Here is a 22,866-nt window from a genome sequence, read left to right on the forward strand (position 1 = left end):
GCCTTCACTAGCAGGACCAATTTTTGCCCCAGATCCCTAAGTGGCCTCCTCAAGGATTGAACTCACAACCCTGGGTTTAGCAGGCCAATGCTCAAACCACTGAGCTATCCCTCCCCCCAAAAAAAAATAGGTAATAATTGGAGATATACCAATCTCCTAGAACTGGAAAGGACCTTGAAAGGTCATTGAGTCCAGCCCCCTGCCTTCACTAGCAGGACCAATTTTTTGCTCCAGATCCCTAAGTGGCCCCCTCAAGGATTGAACTCACAACCCTGGGTTTAGCAGGCCAATGCTCAAACCACTGAGCTATCCCTCATCAGGCATCATCAGGGATACTGTTCCTGACAGCTTGTATTCCATCAGCGTGTGGGATGTTTGTGTAGAGAGCCTCTACATCCATGGTGGCCAGGATGGTGTTTTCTGGAAGGTCACCAATGCATTGTAGTTTCCTCAGGAAATCAGTGGTGTCACGGAGATAGCTGGGAGTGCTGGTGGCATAGGGTCTGAGTAGAGAGTCCACATATCCAGACAGTCCTTCAGTGAGAGTTCCAATGCCTGAGATGATGGGGTGTCCAGGATTTCCAGGTTTGTGGATTTTGGGCAGTAGATAGAATAGCCCTGGTCGGGGCTCTAAGGGTATGTTGATTTGTTCCGGTGTTAGTGTAGGGAGTGTCCTGAGTAGATGGTGCAGTTTCTTAGTGTATTCCTCAGTGGGATCTGAGGGAAGTGGCCTGTAGAATTTGGTGTTGGAGAGTTGTCTGGCGGCCTCCTTTTGGTAGTCAGACCTGTTCATGATGACAACAGCACCTCCTTTATCAGCCTCTTTGATTATAATGTCAGCATGGTTTCTGAGGCTGTGTTTCTGAGGCATTGCGTTCTGCACGACTTAGGTTATGAGGCAAGCGATGTTGTTTTTCCACAATTTCTGCCTGTGCACGTCGGCGGAAGCATTCAATGTATAGGTCCAGACTGTCATTTCGACCCTCAGGAGGAGTCCATGTGGAGTTCTTCTTTTTGTGCTGTTGGTGTGAGGGTAACTGTGTATCAGTGTGCTGTTCAGTGTTGTCCTGAAAGTATTCTTTGAGTCGGAGATAGCGAAAGTAGGCTTCCAGATCGCCGCAGAACTGTATCATGTTGGTGGGGGTGGCAGGGCAGAAAGAGAGTCCCCGAGATAGGACAGACTGTTCTTCTGGGCTGAGTGTGTGGTTGGATAGATTGACGATATTGCTGGGTGGGTTAGGGGTACCACGGTTGTGGCCCCATGTAGCAGGTAGGAGTTTAGACAGCTTACAGTCCTTTTTCCTTTGTAGAGAGGTGAAGTGAGTAATGTAGATCTCCTGTCTTATTTTAGTGAAGTCCGTTTGTATGGAAGTTTGGTTATTGATGAGGGTCTCCAGGTTGGAGAGCTCTTTTTTGATGTTTTCCTGTTTGCTATATAGGATGCTGATCAGGTGGTTCCTCAGTTTCTTTGATAGAGTAAGGCATAATCTCTCACTGTGGTCTGTGAAGTATGTAGATAGCAGTGGATTTTTTACCTTTAGTCCATTAGGTATGATGTCCATCCGTTTACATTTGGAAAGGAAGATGATATCCGTCTGTATTTGTGCAAGTTTCTTCATGAGGTTGATGGATTTCCACTCCATACGGCTAAATGCAGTACCTTGCATGGTGTCAAGTATCAGAGGGGTAGCCGTGTTAGTCTGGTTCTGTAGAAGCAGCAAAGAATCCTGTGGCACCTTATAGACTAACAGACGTTTTGCAGCATGAGCTTTCGTGGGTGAATACCCACTTCTTTGGATGCAAGACTAATCACAGTTAACTCACGCAATTTAGTCAAAAAATTTATCGTGATTTAAAAAATTAATCATGATTAATCACAGTTTTAATCACATTGTTAAATAATAGGATACCAACTGAAATTTATTACATATTTTTGATTGTTTTTCTACATTTTCAAATATATTGATTTCAATTACAGCACAGAATATAAAGTGTACAGTGCTCACTTTATATTATTTTTTATTACAAATATTTGCATGATAAAACTGTTAAAAGAAACAGTATTTGTCAATTCACCTAATACAAGTACTGTAGTGCAGTGGTTCTCAAAGCCGGTCTGCCCCTTGTTCAGGGAAAGCCCCTGGCGGGCTGGGCCGGTTTGTTTACTTGCTGCGTCCGCAGGTCCAGCCAATCGCGGCTCCTACTGGCCACGGTTCGCCGCTCCAGGCCAATGGGGGCTGCGGTAAGCGGCACGGGCCGAGGGATGTGCTGGCCGCCCTTCCTGCAGCCCCCATTGGCCTGGAGTGGTGAACTTTTGTAGCCAGCATGGCAAGGTATTTATTTGCCAGATATGCTAAACATTCGTATGCCCTTTTATGCTTCGGCCACCATTTCAGAGGACATGCTTCCAGCTGATGACACTCATTAAAAAAATAATGCATTAATTAAATTTGTGACTGAACTCCTTGGGGGAGAATTGTATGACTCTGGCTCTATTTTACCCACATTCTGCCATATATTTCATGTTACAGTAGTCTCAGATGATGACCCAGCAGATGTTCATTTTAAGAACACTTTCGCTGCAGATTTGACAAAACGCAAAGAAGGTTCCAATGTGAGAGTTCTAAAAATAGCTACAGCACTCGATCCAAGGTTTAAGAATCTGAAGTGCCTTCCAAAATCTGAGAGGGATGAGGTGTGGAGCATGCTTTCAGATGTCTTAAAAGAGCAACACTCTGATGTGGAAACTACAGAACCCGAACCACCAAAAAAGAAAATCAACCTTCTGCTGGTGGCATCTGACTCAGATAATGAAAATGAACATGTGTCGGTCCGCTCTGCTTTGGATTGTTATTGAGCAGAACCCATCATCAGCATGGACGCATATCTCCTGGAATGGTGGTTGAAGCATGTAGGGACATATGAAGCTTTAGTGCATCTGGCATCTGACCCAGCAGAATGGGTCAAAGGATTATGGAATGTCTGCAGGCAGTGTCACCAACTCTTGTGATTATATTCTGAGTTTCATTATATTTGGGGGGGGTTTTTTAAAACTCCAGGTCCTGGAGTCATGTGAGACTCTCAACTTTCACTTTAAAAAAAAGTTTCTAGCCCTCATGGCTGCAGAGAAAGGCTTGAAACCCTAAGGTTCAAAAACAGAAGACAAATAAAAAGAACCCAACTTTTTCTTTTCATCTCATGAGTTTTAAGCCAGATATGATTTTTGAATGCTTGGATTGGCAATGCTGTGGGTGATCTCCCTATCAGCAGAAAGGGTACATATTTAATTTTGTATCTGTAGGTATATGGCCTATCTATTTAAGAGGGGCCCTAATCTGGAGTATCTTGTATGTGATACCGTAGGGGACAGCTCCCATTGCCTATTACTGAACCCAGCTCTGATGGGAAATGGACCCTCTCCATCGAAACACAACTTTACATGATTGCTTCCACTTGGCAGGTCTGCCCCTCACAGGCGCCAACTTCCCCTCTGCCCAGTGGGTGCTCGACCCCTCCCCCGATCTTGCCCCTGCCCCACCTTTTTTCACCCCTGCACTGCCCTCGCCCTGCCCCTATTCCACCCCTTCCCCAAATTCTCCATCCATCCTGCCTTTTCCCACCCCAGCCCCACCCCCTTCCCGCCTCATTCCACCCCCTTCCCCCAAGTCCCCGCCCCACCCTGCCTCTTCTCTGCCTCCTCCCTTGAGAACGCCGCATCCTCACTTCTCTCCCTCCCTCCCGGAAAGTCCTAAGCGCCTCCAAACAGCTGTTAGGCAGCAGGAAGCACTGGGAGGTGGAGGAGGCAGCGAGGCGAGGACCAGGGGAGGTTGGCTGCCGGTGGGTGCAGAGCACCCACTAATTTTCCCCCGTTGGTGCTCCAGCCCCGGAGCACCCACAGAGTCGTGCCTATGCTGCCCCTGGCATTTCAAAGACATGGGGAGACAAACATGCACTAGTTCTGCTCAGGCTAACAGCAGCAGTGTGGCAGCAGCTCAGACTGGCCACCTGAGTAATCCCACCCGACCCCAGGGTGTTCTCAGCTCCTTCCCACCATAGTTCTTAGTAGCTTTTTTAAATGGATGCATGGGTGCCATGTTTCTTGAACAGCTCAAAAGGCTGAAACCAACCCAAAGACATCATTCATTAGCCAAAGGCAGAATCCAGCTCCTCCTAGATTTCCTCTGCTGTGTGACCCTGCTGGCGACAAGCAAAAAAAATAATAATAATCCCTCCTCACAGGGAAAGGATGAAAAATTCATCAAGAGCATCACCCTAAAATTCAGAGCTCAGATTGGGCACATCAGTGTGCTCATTGATAATGGTCTCTGAGGAGGTGGGGACTTGCAATGAATCTCCACAGATTTACAGTGCACAGGACTCAGTCAACTAGTAACCATTGGAACAGTTGCTGGTGATGGGAGAAACCTCAAATGCTTGGCAGAGTCTCTCAACCTATCTTGTTGATGGAGGAAATCAAATCTTGCATTGCTTTTTTTTTTAAATCCCACTATCTTTGTAGGAGCGAATAGAGAATTCATACCAGAAGAGGCTTGTTCCACTTTGCCTGAGCTCATCCCTCATGGAAACTGTATCTTGCTACTCTGTGAAAGTCAGATCTTCTGATAGCCAACATACAGTCCTGATTCACCTCTCACTTGCCCTATGCCAGTGTGAAATCAGGAGTCACACCTGGATAAGGAGGAGAAAAAGGGCCTACATCTGCTGCATTAATCTCATCAAAGACCTATCGCACCTCTGTCAAGTCCTGCAGACAGCTCTTCTCCTAGAGATACATGATGGAAGTATTTATGCCCTTGTGAAATATTTGCCTTAACAAATGCAGCTGAAATCCCTCAAGCCGGCACAGCCTCTGCAGCTTTATTGTACATGTTTATTACACAGTTGCCTGGTATGCTCTGGAGGCTCACATTGTATTTCAGTGAGAAAAACCAGTTTGATCAAATGCTTGCAGCAGAACCCAGCGTTCCGTACCACTGCACTTGTATGGAGTCAGTCAGACTTAACTAAGTACACAAAAAAGTGGATCCCACATTTCAGCAGCTAAAATCAGTGGGCAACAGAAAAATGTAGGTGCAGCAATTTCCCCCCACAACTCTTCCTAATTAAGCCTAAAAACTGTCTGACAGACGAGCCCAGCCCAGTGTTTCTGCAACCAGTCAGTACATGCATTTGTCAAGAGAACCCAGTGCAACTTTCACTCTTTTGATAATGAACTCTGGTTATAAATTGAAAGAATGAAAATGTGGCATTAAATGATATAAACAGCCAATGATTTAGAGGAAGGTCTCATAAAACTAGACCCATGCAGCCCATGGCCTACGTATTGAAATTCCATGGCAGGTTACTTAGGAAAACCAATATTAGTTCATATCCACACTCTGTAGCATGAAGTATATGAGCTGAGCTTCCTTTACAGTGCACCCCGGCCTTCAGAGTGTGTGGTGAGACTGCAGAACACAAACAGGTACATTGCACTGCAGGCTCTGGGCCTGATCCTAAACGGATGGAAATCAGCAAGCTCCACTGACCTCAATGTAGCCAGGTCCATCTCCCACAGCTGAGGATCTAGCCCTGCATTTTCTCTGAACAACTTTCAGATCAAATGTGCTCAGAATCTGAGATTACAAGTGGAAAAAGAGGGTAGCTGAAGTTTTCTAAAGGGACTAGTGAACTTTTGGGTGCCGCACTTGACACCTTACAAGGGCCTGATTTTCAGAGGGTAGATGAGCAGCATTTCTGAAAAATCAGGCACTTTTCTCAAGATGGGCCCCCAAAAATCACTTGTTGCTTTGGAGGCTTTCTCAGTCCCATTCCCACACCAGGAAACCCCACATCCCAGTGCACACTGAAAAAGCCAGCTGTGACACAGGGACTAGGCGAGTATCTGGTCTAAGCAGACTCTCACATATAGACTGAGGCCTGGTCTACACTAGGCGTTTAAATCGGTTTTAGGAGCCTAAAACCGATTTAACGCCACAACCGTCCACACTAGGAGGCACCTTATATTGATTTTAATGGCTCTTTAAATCGGTTTCTGTACTCCTGCCCGACGAGAGGAGTAGCGCTAATATCGGTATTAACATATCGGAATAGGGTTAGTGTGGCCGCAATCGACGGTATTGGCCTCCGGGAGCTATCCCACAGTGCACCACTGACCGCTCTGGACAGCATTCTCAACTCGGATGCACTGGCCAGGTAAACAGGAAAAGCCCCGCGAACTTTTGAATATTTCCTGTTTGCCCAGCATGGAGCTCCGATCAGCACGGGTGGCGATGCAGTCCGAAATCAAAATAAAAAAAAGAGCTCCCGCATGGACCATGCGGATGTGATCGCTGTAAGGGCAGGCAAATCCGTTCTATCCGTTCTATCAGCGCTCCGTTACAGAAGATGAAATTCAGAATCCTTTTTTAAAAATCTCCAGACAGACGCCATAGCAGGGACTCAGCGCACTGCAGCGTGACAAGCGTAACGGAAAGCCAAAGAATCAAATGGACGCTCATGGACTGGAGGACTGAAGCTATCCCACAGTTCCTGCAGCCTCCTAAAATTATTTGCATTCTTGGCTGAGCTCCAAATGCTTCTAGGGTCAAACACAGTGCCCGCGGGTCAGGGCATAGCTTGGCAATCTACTCACCCACCCCCCACCCACCCCCAGAAGCGAAAGGTAAAACAATCCTCTGACTCTTTTACATGTCACCCTATCTTTACTGAATGCTGCAGATAGACGCGATGGTGCAGCACTCAACACCAACATTCTTGCTCCCCCCCCCGTCATGGGCGGCTGATGGTACAAAATGATGGAAATCCATCCTCATCATCAGCATAAGCTGATCGTGCAAAAAGATGGAAATCCATCCTCATCATCAGCCTCAGCTGATGGTACAAAAGGACTGGTAACCGTCCTCGTCATCAGCCTATTGGCCCTAATTTTTTCTGGTGGATGGATGGTGCAATATGGCTGGTAACCATCCTCATCATAGCAACAGGGGGCTGAGCTCCATCAGCCCCCACCCTTCATGTGTAAAGAAAAGATTCAGTTGCCCCTGGACTAGCAGTGGGATGCTGGGCTTCTCTCCTACACACTGCTTAATGTCCTGTCTGGACTATCATAGCAGCTGGAGGCTGCCTTCCACTCATTTCTCACTAACAAGTCAGTGTGTCTTATTCCTGCATTCTTTATTAATTCATCACACAAGTGGGGGGACAATGCTACGGTAGCCAAGAAAGGCTGGGGGAAGAACGGAATCAACAGGTGGGGTTGTTACAGGAGCACCCCCTGTGAATAGCATACAGATAATAATTTCTGCGGGCTCTGACACAGAGCAGGTGGTTCTCTAGCACACTTGCCTATATTAGGCAGCACTGATTCTATTTTTAGATACCAAAAAGGAGGGATTGACTCAGGGAGTCATTCCCAATTTTTGCTTTTGCGCCCCTGGCTGATCGGCCAGGGGCACTTATGACAGCAGCCAATGGTACAAAACGATGGAAGGTACAATATGGCTAGTAACCACTCTTGGCTTTTGCGCCCCTGGCTGATTGACCAGGGGCACTAGCAGCAAATGGTACAAAAGGACTGGTAGCCATGATCATCCTCAGTTCCAATTTATGGAAGGGTTTGGATGGTGCAATATGGCTAGTAACCATCTCTGCTGTCATGCAAAAGCAAAAGCATGCTTCTGTGTAGCGCTGCTGAATCGCCTGTGTGAGCGGCATCTAGTACACATACGGTGAGAGTCACAAACGGCCAAAAAAGCTCCATGATTGCCATGCTATGGCATCTGCCAGGGCAATCCAGGGGAAAAAGGCGCGAAATGCTTGTCTGCCGTTGCTTTCCCAGAGGAAGGAGTGACTGACGACATTTACCCAGAACCACCCGCGACAATGATTTTTGCCCCATCAGGCACTGGGATCTCAACCCGGAAGTTCCAAGGGGCGGGGGAGGCTGCGGGAACTATGGGATAGCTAGGGAATAGCTACCCACAGTGCAACGCTCCAGAAATCGACGCTAGCCTCGGACCATGGACGCACACCACCGATTTAATGTGTTTAGTGTGGCCGCGCGCACTCGATTTTATAAAATCTGTTTTACAAAACCGGTTTATGCAAATTCGGAATAGTCCCGTAGTGTAGACGTACCCTTAGATAAACCCTTTTGTTCCACTAAGGAGGGATAACCTGCCACACTGCCCAGGGCTTGCCTTTCGTTGGAAAGTCATTCAGTGGCTAGACATATTCACACCAGGAAAGGCCAGGGCACTGGGACAAGAGAGCACTAGAGACAAATTCTGCTGAGCCTGAGGGCACACACCGTTTGGGGGTATTACTAGGGATAGAGGGCAGGGGAGTTCGGGGTGGTGGTCAGGGGTGGGGGCGTGGATAGGGGTCAGGGGGAATAGGGGGTTGAATGGGGGGCAGGGGTCCTGGGGGGCAGTTAGGAAGGAGGGGGGGTCGGATGGGGAGGCAGGGGGCAGTCAGGGGCAGGGGTTCCGGGGGCAGTCAGGGGACAGGGAGAAGGGGTGGTTGGATGGGGCAGGGGTCCCTGGGGGGCCATCAGGAATGAGAGGAGGGGTTGGATGGGACGGTGGGGTCTGGGGGCGGTCAGGGGACAGGGATCAAGGGGGTTGGATAGAGGGCAGGGGAGTTCGGGGTGGTGGTCAGGGGGCAGGGGTGTGGATAGGGGTCGGGGGGAATAGGGGGTTGAATGGGGGGCAGGGGTCCTGGGGGGCAGTCAGGAAGGAGGGGGGGTTGGATGGGGAGGCAGGGGGCAGTCAGGGGCAGGGGTTCTGGGGGCAGTCAGGGGACAGGGAGAAGGGGTGGTTGGATGGGCAGGGGTCCTGGGGGGCCATCAGGAATGAGAGGAGGGGTTGGATGGGGTGGTGGAGGTCTGGGGGCAGTCAGGGGACAGGGAGCGGGTGTGTGTGGATGGGGCAGGGGTCCCAGAGGGGCCGTCAGGGAACAGGGCAGGTTGGATGGGGCAGGAGTCCCAAGGGGGAGGGGCAGATAGGAGGTGGGGGCCGGGCTACGACCCCCTCCCCTAACCGGCCCTCCATACAATTTACGAAATCAATGCGGCTCTCAGGCCAAAAAGTTTGCCCGCCCCTGTACTAAATGATCAGGCTTGTGCCATTCTCATTCACTCTTTCCAGTGTAACCCTGAGCTAAGTATCAAAACAAACGGGTAGCACTGTTATTCTCAGGCATTGTCCATGCCCAGGAAGCTGGAGCTCCTGGAGCCCCTGTTGGGCTTTTATTCAGCATGTCTGTTTCAGTGTTATTATTATGTAGGGGTTAGCAAAGTAAATAATTCTGATTGCGCTTTAACAGCCGGCAGGGGTGCTGCAGAGGACCTGTCACCTCACCAGGCTCCTCCCAGGGCAGTCAGTACATCCTGGAAGAGGTCCCAGCACACAGCTTGGCTAACCAATTATTCTTAGCACCAAGCTCAGCAAAGGTGGGCCATGAATATTCTTATGGATTGCTAAGGACACTAGAATCATAGAATCATAGAATCTCAGGGTTGGAAGGGACCTCAGGAGGTATCTAGTCCAACCCCCTGCTCAAAGCAGGACCAATCCCCAACTAAATCATCCCAGCCAGGGCTTTGTCAAGCCTGACCTTAAAAACCTCTAAGGAAGGAGATTCCATCACCTCCCTAGGTAACCCATTCTGGTGCTTCACTACACCCTCCTAGTGAAAATATTTTTCCTAATATCCAACCTAAACCTCCCCCACTGCAACTTGAGACCATTACTCCTTGTTCTGTCATCTGCCACCACTGAGAACAGTCTAGATCCATCCTCTTTGGAACCCCCTTTCAGGTAGTTGAAAAGCAGCTATCAAATCCCCCCTCATTCTTCTCTTCTGCAGACTAAACAATCCCAGTTCCTTCAGCCTCTCCTCATAAGTCATGTGCTCCAGCCCCCTAAGCATTTTTGTTGCCCTCCGCTGGACTCTTTCCAATTTTTCCACATCCTTCTTGTAGTGTGGGGCCCAAATCTGGACACAATACTCCAGGTGTGGCCTCACTAGTGCTGAATAGAGGGGAATGATCATGTCCCTTGATCTGCTGTCAATACTCCTACTTATACAGCCTAAAATGCCATTAGCCTTCTTGGCAACAAGGGCAAACTGCTGACTCATATCCAGCTTCTCGTCCACTGTAACCCCTAGGTCCTTTTCTGCAGAACTGCTGCTTAGCCAGCAAATTAATGAAGATCAGTTCTGTTATTAAAAGTCTCAAGCTTCCGAGTTTGGCCCTGTGCTGCCGAGGAGCTGCTGTCTCCTCCTGTTGCATGAGGGCTTCCTCTTTGGTGTGCTTGGCCTTTTTGAGGAGAGGGAGGCAGATGTGATGCTGCCATGGGGTTTGCTCAGTCCATGCTGCCAGACTGGAAGCTGCCAGTGCTAATGGGAGGCTGATGGCTCCTGGGCCAGGGGCCTGGGGGTTGAAGCATCATGTGCATTGTGCTTTGTTGATAAATTGGTGAATTAGGAACACTCCCCGCTTTATCTCAGCCCTGTTTGGGACCATCAAAGGGCCCCTCCTATTTCACTGGAGCCCTCCAGCCAGTGTCTCCCTTCCACACACACATGCCAGGACTGATGTCACAGGCCAATATGCCAATATGCTGGCATTGCACAGGAGGGTGAGACTGGCTTGTAGGGGGAAGGGCCTGCTTGGGCCCTGCCATTGGGAAGCCTGATGAAATAGGCCCCATACTTGCTTGAAGTTGGCCTGATTTTGAGGTTGAATGATGTGATTCTAGCATATAATGTAACTGTACCTCGGTACAACCCACATTACTTCAGTAGGTGCAGCCTGGCGGCCTGTGTGCTCTGTCACTACCCTGGTGGATGTTGCATAATGCAGGATGTGAAGTTTTTTATCAAAACTAAATTACCAAAGGCAAAAAGGCCCTTTTACCACCCAGCAATTATCCTCGCTGGCAAAACACCCTGGGTGTTGGACACCCGAGCTGCCGATCCTCTGTCTTAGACGCCAGGCCGCTGTGCCTTGCTCACATCTCACTGTCACACTGATGCCCACATTTGGGGTAGGGAAGGAATTTCCCCCCAGGCTGATTGGCAGGGATCTTGGGGGAGGGAGGGGTCACCTTCCCCTGCAGCATGGGGTGTGGGGCACTCACTACGATCATCTGGGCATCTCTGACCTAATCAATACGCTACAATGGCAGAGGCACCTCGGTCCCTCCTGTTCTCTGCCTATGGCTCACCCTGGTTTGATTCCTAAGGCCTGAAATGCTGTGGTTTAACTGAAGGTGTCGGGCTCGGCATAGGGGTATCTGGGTGGGATTCTCTGGCCTGTGCTGAACCAGGGCTGCCCGGGGGTGGGCAAGTGGGGCAATTTGCCCCAGGCCCCGGGCCCCACAGGGGCCCCCACAAGAATGTCTGAGGCTCCCCCCGGCCCCGCCCCTGCCTCCACCTCCGCCTTCCCCCATCCCCCGGCACCTCAGCGTGCCGTGTCCAAGACTGGCCCTGGACAGCGCTAAAGCGGCGTGGCTCCAGCGGGGCCTGAGCTCCTCCTGCTCAGAGCCGTGTGGTAAGGGGGCGGGGCTGCGAGCTGCGGCCGAGCGGCGGAAGCTCAGGTCCCGTGGAGCCACACTGCTGCAGCGCTGTCCAGGGCCGCTCCTGGACGCGGTGCACTGAGGCTCCGGGAGATGGGGGAGGTGAGGGTAAGTGGCATTGTAACGGGCCAGGGCCAGGGAGGTTGGGTAAGGGGCAGGGAGTCCCGGGGACAGTCAGGGGACAGGGAGGGGGCAGAGATTTGGGTGGGGCGGTCAGGGGACGGGGAATGGGGGGTTGGATCATGGGCATTCCGGGGGTCTGTCAGGACTCAGCTGGGGGGTGAATAGGGGTCGGGACAGTCAGGAGACAGGGAGCAGGGGGGGTTAGTGGGGGGGTGGGGTCCCAGGGTGGTGGTTGCGGGGTGTCTCTGGGGGACAGTGAGGGGACAAGGAGCAGGCTGGGTCAGGGATTCTGAGGGGGGCAGTCAGGGGGCAGGAAGTGGGTGGGGGTCGGATGGGGGCAGGGCCAGGCTGTTTGGGAGGCACAGCCTTCCCCACTCTAAAGCTCATTCAGCAGTTTGAGGCTTGCAGAAGAGCCGAGCTGTTAGCTTTTCCATTAGGGCTCCCATCCCTTTCACTTCTCAAATGCCAAATTCTAGTCTGTATTTAATTTCAGTGCCACAGGGAGATTCATGTCAGGGGAGGGTAGCTTCATTAAAATTAGCCACTTTAGATTAACAGTGATAGAGCCAAGAGAGCCATGGGGGAGGGATCACATGAGAAGAGCAATATCCTACACCACCTACCTCCTTCCCAACCCTACCAAGGGAGACCCCCTGTTGCATCGCAGGCGGACATGGACAAAGCTCAGCAGTTAATATGATTGGTAGCAGAGTCATTTATTTCTCTCCAGCATACATCTTTATACACTTAAGACAGGCAATCAAGCAATTGCTAATTGGTTAATAAGGTACACACAGGCACAACTGTAACTTTATTGGATAATTGCCATTTTGTATAACCTTCTAATTTATTATCCTGTTTACTGCCTACCAGCAGATAAGAACTAGCCTCGTCCTTGAAGTCTAAACACTCCAGCTCTCACATACCCATCTGCCAAGTTAGCAACATATTCCCACAACCCCCCTCCCCTGCATTCCCCGAGGCTCCAGAGGGGTTAATTCAGTGGTTCTCAAACTTTTGTACTGGTGACCCCTTCCACATAGCAAACCTCTGAGTGCAACCCCCCCTTATGAATTAAAAACACTTTTTTATATATTTAACACTATTATAAATGCTGGAGGCAAAGCGGGGTTTGAGGTGGAGGCTGACAGCTCGCAACCCCCAGTAATAACCTCGTGACCCCCTGAGGGGTCCCAACCCCCAGTTTGAGACCCCCTGGGCTAATTTAATTTTAGCACCCTGTGTCCATTCACATGCATATGCTATTTTGAACATTTCAGTTTTCACAACATAGGCTCATCCCAGATTCTGGAACAAGCTCAAATGCTCAGTTCGTGGAGTATGTACATAAGCTGTACTAAAGACAAACCTACAGTAACTGTCTCCAGTTTGTGAGGGACCCCATGGAGCCAGTCTCTAGGAAACAGATAAATGCATGGAGGTTAAGTCCATTAATGGCTATTAGCCAGGATGGGTAAGGAATGGTGTCCCTAGCCTCAGTTTGTCAGAGGGTGGAGATGGATGGCAGGAGAGAGATCACTTGATCATTGCCTGTTAGGTTCACTCCCTCTAGGGCACTTGGCATTGGCCATTGTCAGTAGACAGGATACTGGGCTGGATGGACCTTTGGTCTGACCCAGTATGGCCATTCTTATGTTCTTATGTTCTGATCTAAATGAACCCAAAGTTATGGAGACAGATATGAGTCAAGGAAGCCAGCAGAGTATCAAGAACCTGGAAAAATCTCTGACTGGATGGGCTCAGGCGTTTGGTCACAAGCAGAGGTGGTTCAAAAGTTTTGGATTTTTTTTAAGCAGATTTTTTTTATTGTTTCTTTAAACAATCAAACACAGCAAGCAGCAAATATTTGGCCCCACGCTTCTGAAACCCCAAACCATATTCAGGTTTTGGCAGACTAATTTCAGCTCTTCAATTAAAAAAACCACAACAAATTTTGAAGGAAAGCAGCCATTGTCCATGATTTTTTTCTGCTTTTTAAAAACCCCTAGTTTTCAATCCAGAAACAGTTTTGATGGAAAATATTTGTCCAACCCTTTTAATGAGCTTTAGTGCCTTTTAGCACTAGCTGATGCTGAGAACCAGTGATACCTTGTAAAGGTGACTAGAAAAGAAGTTTTCTCAAAACTGGGTTTGTCCCGAGATGCGGAAGGTTTTTAAATGTTTATTTTTCCCAGGGCCGCCCGGGGTGGGCGGAAAGTGTGGCAATTTGCCCTGGGTCCCGCAGGGGCCCCCACGAGAATATCGCATTGTACGGCATTGCAACTTTTTTTATGGAAGGGTTCCCCAAAATTGCTTTGCCCCAGGCCCCCTGAATCCTCTGGCCGGCCCCGTGCTGAACAGGGGGTCAGACCTGATGGTCTAATGGCCCCTTTGGGCCTTGAACTCTGTGAAGCCATGTAATTGCCATACCTACTCCTCACCCCTTTTGCATCCTTGCCTTCCCAAAGCCAGATTCATAACTACAGGTGCAGGGCGGTGTAAATTACACCTCCTGACTCCAGCTTTGCCTGCTGCACCCTAGAGGTTAAACACTTCCTGTCCTTCTGCCGTGCTTCCTCCAGGGGGCACTGCTCCAAGGGCGGCTAGCAATGTGCTGCCCGGGCTTTAACAGGAGGTGTCATAGAATCGTTGGACTGGAGGGACCTCGAGGGGTCATCTAGTCCAGTCCCCTGCACTCCTGGCAGGACTAAGTATTATCTAGACCATCCCTGACAGGGGTTTGTCTAACCTGCTCTTAAACATCCCCAAGGATGGAGATTCCGCAACCTCCCTGGGCAATTTATTCCAGTGCTTAACCACCCTGACAGTTTGGAAAAGCATTTCCCCAAGCCTGCAATGAACTGCGCCCCGGGCTGCAGGGGCTCCCAGCATAGAGAGGTGAGGGGATGAGGAACCTATCTGGGAACTTTTTCAGATTTACACAAACTCTTTCTCATACCCCAGGGAACAGGCAGCACCACTCGGAGAGCTCACTGCCAATACTGATTCTACACTTGCTGCAATTCAAGATGGGCTGAGGTGCTGTTTAGACTCAGGTTTGGAGGTTTCACTCTGAGGCTGAGTCAGGGCTGTTAGCATGAGATTAGACCCATAATGGCAGAAATCACACAATCACATGCAGCTGATCTTGCCTGACTTCTGTCATCTTGACTGATGAAAATCTCACGGAGTTGGCAATACTCACACGATTTCTACCACCTTGGGCTACAAACACAGGAGACTGGCTGTTCCTCGGAGAGCTGAGCCAAACCCAGACTGCCCTTCTGTTTCTGGGTCCCGGGTCTCAGAACCGAAATGGTCAGTGAAGAACCGGAATCGGAACCAGGGATCTGAATCATATACTCCTTCTCAGCCTGACATTGCAGACTGTTCAGATTTGAGGCTCTGGCCTCCCTCTGCTGGTAAGATTTATACTTTCTTTCTGAATCACTAGTCGAATGTGAAGAGTGTTTGTGGGAGGGGGAGATCTGGGACTGTCATCTCCAGGAATGCCCACTCATTTGCTGCTAGCTGGTCCATTCTAAAGGCAAACCCATATTTTTATGCATCCCAAGGATAAGACATCATCCCAGGCAGGGCGTCTGAGCACTATCCAGAGAGGGGAAAATTGCTCCAATCCTTCCTTTCCATTGGGCGGCAGAATTCTCGCAAATGTCTCCCAAGAGCCTCCTGCAGCGCATCACTGAGCAGAGGCTGCTGAATCAGTGCATGCTGCATCCACAGGCTTCCCTACCTTGTCTGTGGGCAGCAATGGACCCTGTAGGCCCCCTTGTAAACTGGAGTAATAGTAATAGGATGAAATTTAATAGTGAAAAGTGCAAGGTCATGCATTTAGGGATTAATAACAAGAATTTTAGTTATAAATTGGGGACACATCAGTTGGAAGTAACAGAGGAGGAGAAGGACCTTGGAGTATTGGTTGATCACAGGATGACTATGAGCTGCCAATGTGATATGGCCGTAAAAACAGCTAATGCGGTTTTAGGATGCATCAGGCGAGGTATTTCCAGCAAAGATAAGGAGGTGTTAGTACCGTTATACAAGGCACTGGTGAGACCTCATCTGGAATATTGTGTGCAGTTCTGGTCTCCCATGTTTAAGAAGGATGAATTCAAACTGGAACAGGTACAGAGAAGGGCTACTAGGATGATCCGAGGAATGGAAAACCTGTCTTATGAAAGGAGACGCAAAGAGCTTGGCTTGTTTAGCCTAACCAAAAGAAGGTTGAGGGGGGATATGATTGCTCTTTATAAATATATCAGAGGGATTAATATCAGGGAGGGAGAGGAATTATTTAAGCTTAGTACCAATGTGGACACAAGAACAAATGGATATAAACTGGACACTAGGAAGTTTAGACTTGAAATTAGACGAAGGTTTCTAACCATTAGAGGAGTGAAGTTCTGGAACAGCCTTCCAAGGGGAGTAGTGGGGGCAAAAGACATATCTGGCTTCAAGACTAAGCTTGATAAGTTTATGGAGGGAGTGGTATGATGGGATAGCCTAATTTTGGCAATTAATTTGGCAATAGATTTTTGATTATCAACAGGTAAATATGCCCAATGGTCTGTGATGGGATGTTAGATGGGGTGGGATCTGAGTTACTACAGAGAATTCTTTCCTGGGTGCTGGCTGGTGAGTCTTGCCCACATGCTCAGGGTTTAACTGATCGCCATATTTGGGGTCGGGAAGGAATTTTCCTCCAGGGCAGATTGGCGGAGGCCCTGGAGGTTTTTCGCCGTCCTCTGCAGCATGGGGCACGGGTCACTTGCTGGAAGATTCTCTGCAGCTTGAGGTCTTCAAACCACAATTTGAGGACTTCAATAACTCAGACATAGGTTAGGGGTTTGTTACAGGAGTGGGTGGGTGAGATTCTGTGGCCTGCATTGTGCAGGAGGTCAGACTAGATGATCATAATGGTCCCTTCTGACCTTAAAGTCTATGAGATGGCAGCCACTCTCTGCCATGATAACCTCTGTCTGGTACCCTGTTTGCATAGGGGGGCAGTGCCAGAGCTGGACCAGCAGAAACCAGGGAGCCCTGTGATGAATCTGTCTGTACAGACACACTCAGCGCAGGGTTGGCTCAGAAACATACCAAAGATGGGTAACTACCATCCGTTTCCTAACATGGAATTATTGAGTCCTTTTCAGTGGAGTGTGGGTTTAATACCCCTCTCCTCCAACACACACGGAGCACCTCTGCCAGAGACAGAGCAGTTTGCACAGGAGTGTGGCCCTCACCAGGGGGCCTTGTCTTCTCCAGATGAGCTGGGATGGCAGGAGTGTCTGAGGAGCAGCTTTCTATCAGTAAAACTACTTGGTTTTGCCAATTTGCAAAATCTGGTAGGTTCCGACTGACCCACATGCATGGCCTGAGGTCAAAGAGTGTCCTGCAGGAAGTGTCCCATGGGGAGGTCTGACTCCAGTGCTGTATGCGTAGGGCCTTTGGGTGACCACTGCGCTCTCCATGAGAACTGTGTGCTCCCCAGCAAGGGGTTTCCCACCTGTGTCAGTTTATGGACCCCTTCATCAAGGACAGATCCTCCTGTGGATTATATCACCATAGGTGGACTTGATTACCACACATGGGAACTGGCTGGGTTCTGGAACCATTTTCTGGGAAGGTTTTCCAGTAACACGCCGTGGCAACCAGTTTTTGGAAAGTGTAGGTGACAATTTCCTGGTGCAAGTGCTGGAGGAACCAACTAGGGGCAGAGCTCTTCTTGACCTGCTGCTCACAAACCGGGAAGAATTAGTAGGGTAGGGGAAGCAAAAATGGATGGGAACCTGGGAGGCAGTGACCATGAGATGGTCTAGTTCAGGATCCTGACACAAGGAAGAAAGGAGAGCAGCAGAATACAGACCCTGGACTTCAGAAACACAGACTTTGACTCCCCCAGGAAACTGATGGGCAGGATCCGCTGGGAGAATAACATGAGGGGGAAAGGAGTCCAGGAGAGCTGCTGTATTTTAAAGAATCCTTATTGAGGTTGCAGGAAAAAACCATCCCGATGTGTAGAAAGAATAGTAAATATGGCAGGCGACCAGCTTGGCTTAACAGTGAAATCCTTGCTGATCTTAAACGCAAAAAAGAAGCTTACAAGAAGTGGAAGATTGGACAAATGACCAGGGAGGAATATAAAAATATTGCTCAGGCATGCAGGTGTGAAATCAGGAAGGCCAAATCACACTTGGAGTTGCAGCTAGCCGGAGATGTTAGGAGTAACAAGAAGGGTTTCTTCAGGCATGTTGACAACAAGAAGAAAGTCAAGGAAAGTGTGGGCCCCTTGCTGAATGAGGGAGGCAACTTAGTGGCAGAGGATGTGGAAAAAGCTAATGTACTCAATGATTTTTTTGCCTCTGTCTTCACAAACAAGGTCAGCTCCCAGACTGCTGCACTGGGCAGCACAGCATGGGGAGGAGGTGACCAGCCCTCTGTGGAGAAAGAAGTGGTTCGGGACTATTTAGAAAAACTGGACAAGCACAAGTCCATGGGGATGGATGCGCTCCATCCGAGAGTGCTAAAGGAGTTGGCGGATGTGACTGCAGAGCCATTGGCCATTATCTTTGAAAACTCATGGCTATCGGAAGAGGTCCCAGATGACTGGAAAAAGGTTAATGTAGTGCCCATCTTTAAAAAAGGGAAGGAGGAGGATCCGGGGAATTACAGGCCAGTGAGCCTCACCTCAGTCCCTGGAAAAATCATGGAGCAGGTCCTCAAGGAATTAATTTTGAAGCACTTAGAGGAGAGGAAAGTGATCAGGAACAGTCAGCATGGATTCACCAAGGGCAAGTCATGCCTGACTAACCTAATTGCCTTCTATGAGGAGATAACTGGCTCTGTGGATGAGGGGAAAGCAGTGGATGTGTTATTCCTTGACTTTGGCAAAACTTTTGATATGGTCTCGCATAGTATTCTTGCCAGCAAGTTAAAGAAGTATGGGCTGGATGAATGGACTATAAGGTGGATAGAAAGCTGGCTAGATCGTTGGGCTCAACGGGTAGCGATCAATGGCTCCATGTCTAGTTGGCAGCCGGTTTCAAGCGGAGTGCCCCAAGGGTTGGTCCTGGGGCTGGTTTTCTTCAATATCTTCATTAATGATCTGGAGGATGGCATGGTCTGCACTCTCAGCAAGTTTGCAGATGACACTAAACTGGGAGGAGTGGTAGATACGCTGGAGGGTAGGGACAGGATACAGAGGGACCTAGACAAATTGGACAATTGGGCCAAAAGAATTCTGAAGAGGTTCAGCAAGGACAAGTGCAGTGTTCTGCACTTAGGATGGAAGAATCCCATGCACTGCTACAGACTAGGGACCGAATGGCTAGGAAGCAGTTCTGCAGAAAAGGACCTAGGGGTTACAGTGGACGAGAAGCTGGATATGAGTCAACAGTGTGCCCTTGTTGTCAAGAAGGCTAACAGCATTTTGGGATGTATAAGTAGGAGCATTGCCAGCAGATCGAGGGACATGATCATTCCCCTCTATTCGACAATGGTGAGGCCTCATCTGGAGTACTGTGTCCAGGTTTGGGCCCCACACTACAAGAAGGATGTGGAAAAATTGGAAAGAGTCCAGCGGAGGGCAACAAAAATGCTTAGGGGGCTGGAGCACATGACTTATGAGGAGAGGCTGAGGGAACTGGCTGGAGAGTCTTGTCCGCATGCTCGGGGTTCAGCTGATCGCCATATTTGGGGTCGGGAAGGAATTTTCCTCCAGGGTAGATTGGCAGTGGCCCTGGAGGTTTTTCGCCTTCCTCCGCAGCATGGGGCAGGGGTCGCTTGCTGGAGGATTATCTGCTACTTGAAGTCTTTAAATCAGGATTTGGAGACTTCAACAGCTGAGTCAAGGGAGAGAATTATTTCAGGAGTGGGTGGGTCAGCTTTTGTGGCCTGCATTTTGCGGGAGGTCAGACTAGATGATCATAATGGTCCCTTCTGATCTTAAGTTGTATGATTCTATGATTCTATGAACTGGGATTGTTTAGTCTGCAGAAGAGAAGAATGAGGGGGGATTTGATAGCTGCTTTCAACTACCTGAAAGGGGGTTTCAAAGAGGATGGATCTAGACTGTTCTCGGTGGTGGCAGATGACAGAACAAGGAGTAATGGTCTCAAGTTGCAGTGGGGGAGGTTTAGGTTGGATATTAGGAAAAATATTTTCACTAGGAGGGTAGTGAAGCACTGAAATGGGTTACCTAGGGAAGTGGTGGAATCTCCTTCCTTAGAGGTTTTTAAAGTCAGGCTTGACAAAGCCCTGGCTGGGATGATTTAGTTGGGGTTGGTCCTGCTTTGAGCAGGGGGTTGGACTAGATGAGCTCCTGAGGTCTCTTCCAACCCTGAGATTCTATGATTCTATGACAGTCCATATGAGCAAGGTGAAACAGTTCTGACATGTTCATAGGAAATTTTGCAGGATCATTTAACAGCCATTTTTAAAAAGTTCTGTTCCTATCCATCAGGGACAACACAGGGGTGAAATAAAACTTGAAGTTTCTTTCAAACTCCTCAGAGGGACAGAAAACATTCAAAATCTTGTTGGTGTTTATAGATATGCTTCCCACAAATTTAGCTGGAGACTGAATCTTGCAAATGTTCCCGTACAATTGACAAAAATTGATGCAGGTCTTGCGGGGGGGGGGGGGGGAGAAATCTGCAAATGGATCAAAATGTCCTGCAAGGTGGTGTAGGAAAAATGCCTTTCATTGGCATGGGTTGCTCTGTCATTGACATTCCTGTTGCCATCTCATTTCCCCTTGGCTTGCTGGCATTATTAAGGGGTGCAGGGAGTCGTTAGTGTGGGCTCTTTGGCACCTCAGAGTTGCTGGGGTGCATAAGTCCATTTTCACCAGGGTAGTTCCAAATGCCTCATGCACCAGGCGAGTAAACAGGACAGGAGCACGGCCACAACTGAAGGCCTTTTCCAAGCAAACCAAGGCACATGGCTCTCCTGCCTTGTGGAGTTCAGCTCTCTCCAGCGTCTCTGCTACAATGTCCTACTGTGACCTTCGCCAAAGCTGGCTGCCACCATACTGGATGATCAACTAATTCTTTCCCATTTCTTTGCAAAATTCCCCAAGGAGGCAAACACAGGAAGTGGCTCCTTAGTTTTTCATACCTCTCCTGTAGTGCCCTCGACGTAAGAGAAGAGCCCAACGGGACTGCGGTTAGATAGTTGTTAATAAAAAGAATGATGGCATTTTTCTTCTACGGCACTGGCTTGCTGCAGAGTGAGAGCAAGCGCCAGAGCAGCCTTCAGCAGGGCTCAGGCAAGCTGACTGAGGCATTAGACGGATCTTGTATTAAGCCAGTTCATTCTGTTGGATTGAAGTCGCCGTTAAAAAAACTTGTATTGGCTCAGGGCACGTTGGTTGCCATGTACGTTTTCCGTGCCACTGCTAACTTCTTGAAAAGCTTTAATGACTTTCTCCAGCCATGTGATTTTATCAAATGTACCCAGTGCCACAAGCACAGCACTGCAAAACTGATCATTCGTCCCTGCTTTTTACTAGCTAAATAGGGACCTGGTAGCATCCCTAAGTGGCATTCAGAACAGGCATAGAGGCTCCTTTCCCCTGCTGCCATGCAGGTGGGCATCAGGTGGCCCCATGTTACCCTGATGCCCACCTGCTCTTTTATTCACTCCCTTGTGGGCCCTCCGCAGTTGGCATCAGTCCAAGCAGCCTTGGCATGGGCCTGGATCAGTGGACTGCAACGTGCTCAAAAGCCTGAGGCAGTTTTTAGAAAACCACTTGTAGTTACTGAACTGAGAACTGGCTAAAGTGGTCAAACCATCTACGGTAGGTTGAACTCTGAAGCAGTAAGAAATTATTGAAGCCAACTTAACCAGGGGAGTGATATTTAGGACCCTTCATAATCCAATCCTCAAGTTAAACCATTTGGGGGATGTTTTAAGGCTTTAGAGAAAACCAGCGTAAAATAGACTTGAAATCAGTTTTCATCTGTTTAATTATTAATGACTATATTATGGTGGGTCCTGGAGGCCAAAGCCGAGACTGGGGCGCAGCACGTACCGAACAAGCCACTCGCAGCCCTGAAAGTCTCACAATCTAAGTAGTCAAGACAGACAAGTGGGGGGCGGGGGAAGAATGTACTGACCAAGAAGGGGAATAGCATCTTTATACCCCAACTCGCCAACCTCGTTCGGAGAACTTTACAGCCGGTGCAGAGGGGTCAGGTGACAAACGCCCACAAGTAAGATTTAGAAAGGGGACCTTTACAGAGGGCTAGGAAGTATTAGCACATAAGCTAACTTATGATATAATTGGCCTCACAGAGACTTGGTGGGTTAAGTCTTATGACAGGAATATTGGTACAGGGAGGTCTAATTTGTTCAGGAAGGACAGACAAGGAAAAAGGGAGGCGGGGTTGCATTATCCATCAAGAATATATACACTCGTTCTGAGGTCCACAAGGAGGAAAGCAGGACAGTTGAAGTTCTCTGGGTAAAGATAAGAAGGGAAAATAGGAGTGACAGCATGGTAGGGGTCTACTATAGACCAGCAAATCAGGAAGAGGAGGTTAAAATAAAATAAAATAAATAATTGGAGATATCCCATCTCCTAGAACTGGAAGGGACCTCGAAAGGTCATCGAGTCCAGCCCCTGCCTTCACTAGCAGGACCAAGTACTGGTTTTTGCCCCAGATCCCTAAGTGGCCCCCTTAAGGATTGAACTCACAACCCTGGGTTTAGCAGGCCAAGAACAAACAACACAAATATCCAAAACACAAGAAGTGTGTAAATATGCTGAACATTGCCAGTTCTGGGGGGAGGCTGAGTCCCCCCAAACACCCCCCCTCTCACCTTCAGGGCAGGAGGGGGCAGGAAGGAGTGAGCAGTGGGCAGGAGATGCTCAGGCGAGAGGACCTAAGGGGAGGGGGCAGAGCAGGGGCAGGAAGAGGTCAAGTGGGGCAGAGTGAGGGCGGGGCCTTGGGGAAGGAGGCAGGGCCTTGGGGAAGGAGGCGGGGCCTTGGGGAAGGAGGCGGAGCCGGGATGGGGCACTCACCCGCAACACCAAAAGTCAGCACCTATGCCACCCCCCCGATGCGCCCCCCCGACACCCTCCCCACTGAGCCCCAACCACCTACACCTGGAC

This window comes from Mauremys mutica, chromosome 6 (assembly GCF_020497125.1).
Source record: "Mauremys mutica isolate MM-2020 ecotype Southern chromosome 6, ASM2049712v1, whole genome shotgun sequence".
NCBI lineage: Eukaryota > Metazoa > Chordata > Testudines > Geoemydidae > Mauremys > Mauremys mutica.